We start from the raw sequence: 7,471 nt of genomic DNA, 5'->3' as shown, positions 1-7,471 counted from the left end.
AGGGGAGGTGAATGCTACATATCCACCCAAAAACCACACCCCCTCCTTTTAAATGTGAAACCCAACCGGCATTGCTTGCTATGGGAAAGGATGGTGCTGCAGTTTGAAACCATTCCCACATGTTATGAAGGCAGAAGAAGCCAACCCTGCATATCAAAAGGCTTACTATGGCTGCCTGGAAACCGAATTCTGTTGCCCAACCGTGTGTGATGTCTCACCATACCAGCAGGCACTCAATATAAAAGGCAAAATGAGACCTTGTACCTAAAGCAACATGTTCTGTGTGCTGTGAATTGCTTGATTCACTGTGAAAGAGTCTCCCTTTTGTTCTCAGAAATGTATCCTCTAAAAATTTTACTCTCCCTTTTTATCTCCCCCAAGTGCAAATGTTTATATGTTCCCCCTATCATCTCCAACCGTGAGGTTATCGCAGATTAGAAGGTGAAAAAAAACCGCACTCACGATGACATCTTTTCCGATCTCATGCAGTCCTCCCACACTGATAGGGCACAGCTTAATGCATGGAGGCATTCAGTGGCAGATACCAGGAAAGCATTAAGTGAGCACGAAGAGCAGAGGCAGGAGGCAATGTTGAGGCTAATGGAGGAGCAAACGGATATGCTCGGGCGTCTGGTGGAGCTGCAGGAAAGCCAACAAGAGCACAGACCCCCGCTGCATCCATTGTATAACCGCCTGCCCTCCTCCCCAAGTTCCATATCCTCCTCCCTCAGACGCCCAAGAATGTGGTGGGGGGAGGCTCTGGGCACCCAGCCAGTCCACTCCAGAGGATGGCCCAAGCAACAGATGGCTGTCATTAAAACAGTTTTGATTTGTAGTGTGGCTACGTAAGCAATGTGTCCTTGTCCTTCCCTCCTCCCGCACCCTACCCCACCCGGGCTACCTTGTCACTTATCTCACTTTTTTTTTTTAATTAAGAAAGAAAGAATGCATGGTTTCAAAACAACAGTTACTTTATTTCCTTTGCCAGCTGTGATCGAAGTGGGGAGGGTGGTTGGCTTACAGGAAATTAAAATCAACAAAGAGAGCAGGTTTTCAGCAAGGAGAAACAAACAGAACTTTTACACCGTAGCCTGGCCAGTCATGAAACTGGTTTTCAAAGCCTCTCAGATGCACAGCGCACCTAGCTGTGCTCTTCTAATCGCCCTGGTGTCTGGCTGCTCAAAATTGGCCACCAGGCATTTTGCCTCAACCTCCCACCCCACCATAAACATGTCCCCCCTTACTCTCACAGATATTATGAAGCACACAGCAAGCAGCAAGAACAATGGGAATGTTGGTTGCGCAGAGGTCTAACTTAGTCAGCAAACAGCGCCAGCGCACTTTTAAACGTCCAAAGGCACATTCTACCGCCATTCTGCACTTGCTCAGCCTATAGCTGAACTGCTCCTTTCTACTGTCCAGGCTGCCTGTGCACAGTTTCATGAGCCATGGGAGCAAGGGGTAGGCTGGGTCCCCAAGGATAACTATTGGCATTTCAACATCCCCAACGGTAATTTTCTGGTCTGGGAAGTAACTCCCTTCTTGCAACTGCTCAAACAGCCCTGAGTTCCTAAAGATGCAAGCGTCATTTACTTTTCCCAGCCATCCTACGTTGATGTTGGTGAAACATCCCTTGTGATCCACCACCAATGGTGTGATGCAGCACCATTGAGAAGTACCCCTTGTGGTTCACGTACTGGTTAGCAAGGTGGTCCGGTGCCAAAATAGGGATACGTGTTCCATCTATCACCCCACCACAGTTAGGGAAACCCACTGCAGCAAAGCCATCCAGTATGACCTGCACATTTCCCAGAGTCACTACCCTTGATAGCAGAATGTCCATGATTGCATTGGCTACTTGGATCACAGCAGTCCCCACAGTAGACTTGCCCACTCCAAATTGATTCCCAACTGACCGGTAGCAGTCGGGCATTGCAAGCTTCCACAGGGCTATCGCCACTCGCTTCTCAACCGTCAGGGCAGCTCTCATCTTGGTATTCCTGAGCTTCAGGGCGGGGGAAAGCAACTCACAAAGTTCAAGGAAAGTGGCCTTACACATGCAAAAGTTTCGCAGCCACTGTGAATCATCCCATACCTGCAACACTATGCAGTCCCACCAGTCTGTGCTTGTTTGCCGGGCCCAGAATCGGCATTCCACTGTATCAACCAGCCCCACTGTCGCCATGATGTCCCAATTGCCACAGCCCATGCTTTCAGGAACGTCTGTCTCTATGTCTTCATCACAATCATCCTCATGCTGGCGTCTCTTAGCCTGGTTCTGCACATACTCCAGGATAATGCGCAAGGTGTTTACGATGCTCACAACAGCAGCGGTGAGCTGAGCGGGCTCCATGCTTGCCATGGTATGGTGTCTGCATGGGTAACCCAGGAAAAAAAGGTGCACAATGATTGTCTGTCTGCAGTTGCTTTCACAGAGAGAGGGAGGGAGAGAGGGGCGACTGACGACATGTACCCAAAACCACCCTCAACAATGTTTTTGCCCCATCAGGCATTGGGAGCTTAGCCCAGAATTCCAATAGGCAGTGGAGACTGTGGGATAGCTACCCACAGTGCACCGCTCCGTAAGTCAACGCTAGCCAAGATATTGAGGACACACTCCACCGACTTAATGTGCTTAGTGGGGACATACACAATCGACTCTACAAAATCAATTTCTAAAAATCGACTTCTATAAAATCAACCTAATTTTGTAGTGTAGACATACCCTTAGTATACTATGAAAGAGTCAAGATGATGAAAGGCAAACAGAGGGAAAAATTACTAATAATAGCTTTAAATTAAGAATGACTCATTTAATAGTTGTTTGCAGTGTTGTTATAGCTGTGTTGGTCCCAGGATATTAGAGAGAAAAAGGTGGGTGAGGTAATATCTTTTATTAGACCAACTTCTATTGGTCAAAGACTCCACAAGCTTTCAAGCTTAAACACAAAACTGTTTTTCAGATCTGGGAAAGGTACTCAGAGTATCACAGCTAAATACAAGGGTGGAATAGATACAGCATTCATCTTAAATTATCTTTTGCAACATTTATTAAATCAGCAGTTTATACCTCTACAGTCAGGAGGTAAAGGAGCCCTAAATCCAGTGTCTTTATTAAGTCCATATTATTTGGTGTCTAGTGGAGTTATGAATTTTAGTTCCCAGGCTCATCTTTTAAAAGTGTTGTGCAGGTTTCCTTTGAGGATGTGAACTGACAGGTCAGATATGCAGTGATCGTTTCGTAAAAAGTGTTTGTCCATGAGTGATATGGCATTTTTGTCTTTTACTATTTTTCTGTGAGAGTTCATTCAAGAGCATAGTGATTGTCGGGTTTCTCCCACTTTGTTGTTGTTGGGGTATTTGATACATCGGATGAGGTTCCCCACATGTTGTGACAGGCATGCATAGGACCAATGGATCTTGACAGTGTGTTGTGATGGGTATTGATCATCATAGCAGTCAAGATATGTCTGCAGGTTTTGCATTTGTTGTTCTGCAAGGGCTGGTGCTGCTTTGAGTTGGTGTATCCTAGTCTGTAGGGAGCTTCCTTCTGATGATGAGCTTGGCAAGGTAGTGAATTGTCTGAAGGCCAGAAGAGGGGGTTCAGGAAAGATTTTTTTCAGGATATGGGTCTGTTTAATAATAATTAATTCCAATGCATTTGATTCATGCTTCTATATATAGCAATAACTAATTTTTGCATGTACAGTTTGATTCAGAATAAAATGAGGACTAATGTTTTAGATGCATGAAAAAAAGTGAATTTTGATTTCGTTTCCTAAATGTTTCTAGATTTTTGTATGAATCAAATGTTGTAAAATTCAACAACAACTGAAAAGGGTGAAATCCTGCTGTTATTGGAGTCAATGGAAATACGGCCATTGACTTTATCAAGGCCAGGATTTCACCCCAGAGCTTATGTACCTAAGTGCCAATGGCCATTTTAAAAAGCTGGCTAACCCCTAGAAACCCCTTAAATAGCCATGTTTCCCTGCTATTTATAATCTTGCTATTCTATCAAAATAAAACGGTCAGTAATATTGCTCAAGAAGAAGATGATATTTTCACTTATTAACTCGTGACATAGGACTTCCAGTTCCATTTACTCTAGTGCTTGTAAGGGAGCCAGAGCAACTATAGCTCCTGGAATTCATGGAGAGAAAGTTCAGGAATACATTAATTCTCTTCTGTAACGTTATAATTGAAAGTCATTTTCCACCATTAGTCAAGCTATTTGGTTATGAACTGTATTGTCCTCTCGTAAAATGTGAGAGATAAATCATCATCTTGGTCATGATTGGGAGACTGAACTGGGAATCTCCAGAGCTAAAAGCATGGGCCTATACAATTTGAGATAAAAAAGATGAACATCTATAGCTTGAAACTGTAGAAGAGGGAATGAGACACACCACAAACTGAGTTACATATGCACATACTGACTTCCGCCCAAGAGAAACTCAACCCAGCTCCTGAGTGCTTAACCAAGAAGAGACTCTCCCCTTTTAGATCATCTGGTAGAGCTGCTGGCATACAGTTCCATCTTAACCGTGGTAACAAGCAGGCTACAAACCGTGGCTTTGATTCCACTCTCTTTTCCCATGGTGTAGATCAAGAGTAACTCTATGGATGTCAATGCACTTAAAACCACTGTGAGATTACAATTCAATCTAATGCATCCATGCAGCCCTCCAAGATGGGGAGTTTAGTTAATTAAGTCTGATATAGTTACTGGCTGGTTGAAAACACTCATTTTTCGTTCCTTTTTTTCTCCCTTCTTTATCCTCTTTGTTGCATCTCTCCTCTTAGTCTTAATTTTTCTTCATGGCTTTCTGCCTGTTTTTGCTTTTGGGGTGAATTCTCTCTCTTTCTCTCTATTTGCACATCTTTCAGTCTCTGCCTTCTGTTTCAGCCAGGTCTGCAGCTGCACAAAAACTCAGAAGCTTTGGTGTGACCATGTCTATGTACTGAGTCATATTCATGCAGCAAGGCAAAAGCTAGCTTAGTTGCGTGGCAGGTTTAGAGTCCTCCTGCAGCTGCTAGTCTGGCATGCCATTCAAGAAGTGGTGTGGCAGGGTGGGTTCATAATTGGGTCACACAGGTGACTATTTGCTGTAGATATCTCACACTTTGAGCTGACACTTAGATACAAGGTATCCCACTTTGACAGCTACAGGAGGGGAAAGAAAGAGGATCTGTATCGTACTATCTTGAATAGACTCACAAATTCTCTGCTGCCAGACTATTAACTTCTCAGGTATATTTGTGTGAAACAAGTGACACCCAGTGGCTGGTTCAGTTAATTACTGTTTGTATTTAAGCCATCACTTTTTGAGCCAGGTACTCTGATGATCCTTCCCTTGCTCTCTTCTTTTATCTGCTTCCCGCCTAGGCTAAGGGCTTGTAGCATATTAACCTATCCTTCTGGCTGAAGATAGCTAGACAGCTCCTTCAAGAACTGGTCCATGAGGGCATGCTGAAGAGGGACTCCAAGCCCTGGTCTACAGTGTGGGGTGGAGGGGGGGAAACTGATCTAAGTTAAGCAACTTCAGCTAAGTGAATAATGTAGCTGAAGTTGACGTACTTAAATCGACTTACCGTGGTGTCTTCACCGCAGTGAGTCGACCGCTGCCACTCCCTCATCCACTCTGCCTGCGCCTCTCATAGTACTGGAGTACAGGAGTAGACAGGAGAGCGCTTGGGGGTCAATTTATCGTCTAGACTAGACGTGATAAATCGATCCTCACTGGATCGATCGCTGCCTGCCAATCCGACGGGTAGTGAAGACATACCCCAGGATTAAGGGGGCAGATAAAGGAGCAACGACCTCACTTTATCGCAAACTGGAATCCCAAATTTTGTACCACCGTTTGACCACCAGGTCAGTCACGACAAACACTGTTCGAATCTTAAAGCAACACTAACAACGTTTTTTAAAAGGGGTTTCTCTAAAATTTTCTTGTATCCATATGAAACCACAAATCCAAGGGAGCTGCGTGGCACTTAGAGTCATAAGGAAAGGAAGGAGATAACTGCACTTGGCAAAAATCTAAAGCTGCACTTGACTGTGAGCATTTATATTTTGCTCCTGAAAAATATACAAGTATATTGATAGCATAGCAACAGCCTATGTAATCTCAAGTGGGGTTAAGGGGTGAGACCTTGTGGAGGGGGCTGTAGGCATCCTCACCAAGGAATATTTGTAAACACTTGAAATTAAGTGCAACCAAATTCAAAGACATTTTTGTGGGTTCCAGAGCTCAGTCATTTCTGTAATGGACAGTTCTGTCGAGGATGCCACCTACAGAGTAGGGAAACCATCTCTGTTTTCTCAGTTGGAGAGAAAAAATTTAACAGGGTACCTCTGAGAATCACATGATGTGGAAGGAGTTGTTTGAACAGTGTTTGGCAGATCTCTAATTTGGCCTGTGACAGGTTTCAATTGGTCCACCGAGCCACTGGGGGGGGGTGGGGAGCTACTGCCTCACTGGCAGGCCTGGGTCACACCTTTCTGTCACTGGGGAATTAGCGGTGGGAGGTGCACCGGCCAGAGTCTGCGGCGCGCCCCTCAGGCAGGGGGAGCGCCAGCACGAGTCTGCGGCATTGTCAGGATTCTGCTACCCGAGGCGGGTTGGCCGGGGTAGGGGAACGTAGGGCCACCCAACTCCACTGCGTTCCAGCCCAGGGCCCTGACAGTGGCGGGAGGAGAGGGTCCCGCCACTGGGTCAGCGGGGAGCCATCCGCAACATGCTGACCAAATAGACCCACCACACTGTGCAGTTCTGCCCCTGGGCTACTTCCTACCCGGTCTCTCAAGCGGGTCCCTCTGATCCCTCCAGCTCGTCAGGGTATTCAGCTGCTGGCAGCTCCAGCTCCTCCTCTGCGTCAGGCTCACGCTGGTCCAGGTTATTGCCTGGCTCCTCCAGTCCCTCCGGGTACTCAGCAGCTGGCAGTCCTGGTAGCCCCAGTCCTTCCTCCAGGTCAGGTTTCTCCTGGTCCAGGGCCTCCCCTGGTTCGGCAGAAGGGTCTGAAGGGAACAGCCAGCAATCTGTGTCTATCTCCCTCTCTGGTGCTGTCCTGACTGGGCTAAGGGCCCCACCCTTTGTACTTCCTGTTCCACCCCTTCCCTTCCGGGGGTTGGAGTAAGCTGTGTCTGGCCCCGCCCACACAGGCTGAGTGTGGCTCTTTACCCTCTGGTTCGGCGGGAAGCCACCCTGGCTCCCTACATGGCCATTCTGGAACGATTCCAAAAGGTAGATCTCCTAGGGCAGACTCAGGAATAGGACAACATTTTCATACAGCATGAGCTGAATTTATCATCTTTATGTTGTTCCTTTTGAGATATGTCTGATACTCAGATTTCTTAGAAAGAACACAGGTAGTTGAGACTCTTCATAGCAGCCCTAGCAAATCCTATGCCATTTAAACACTGACAGAACAAATATGCAAACATACAATTACCAAACCACTCCAG

The sequence above is a fragment of the Natator depressus genome, chromosome 5 (genome assembly GCF_965152275.1).
Source record: "Natator depressus isolate rNatDep1 chromosome 5, rNatDep2.hap1, whole genome shotgun sequence".
In the NCBI taxonomy this organism is placed as follows: Eukaryota; Metazoa; Chordata; order Testudines; family Cheloniidae; genus Natator; species Natator depressus.
This window is presented reverse-complemented; position numbering follows the sequence as displayed.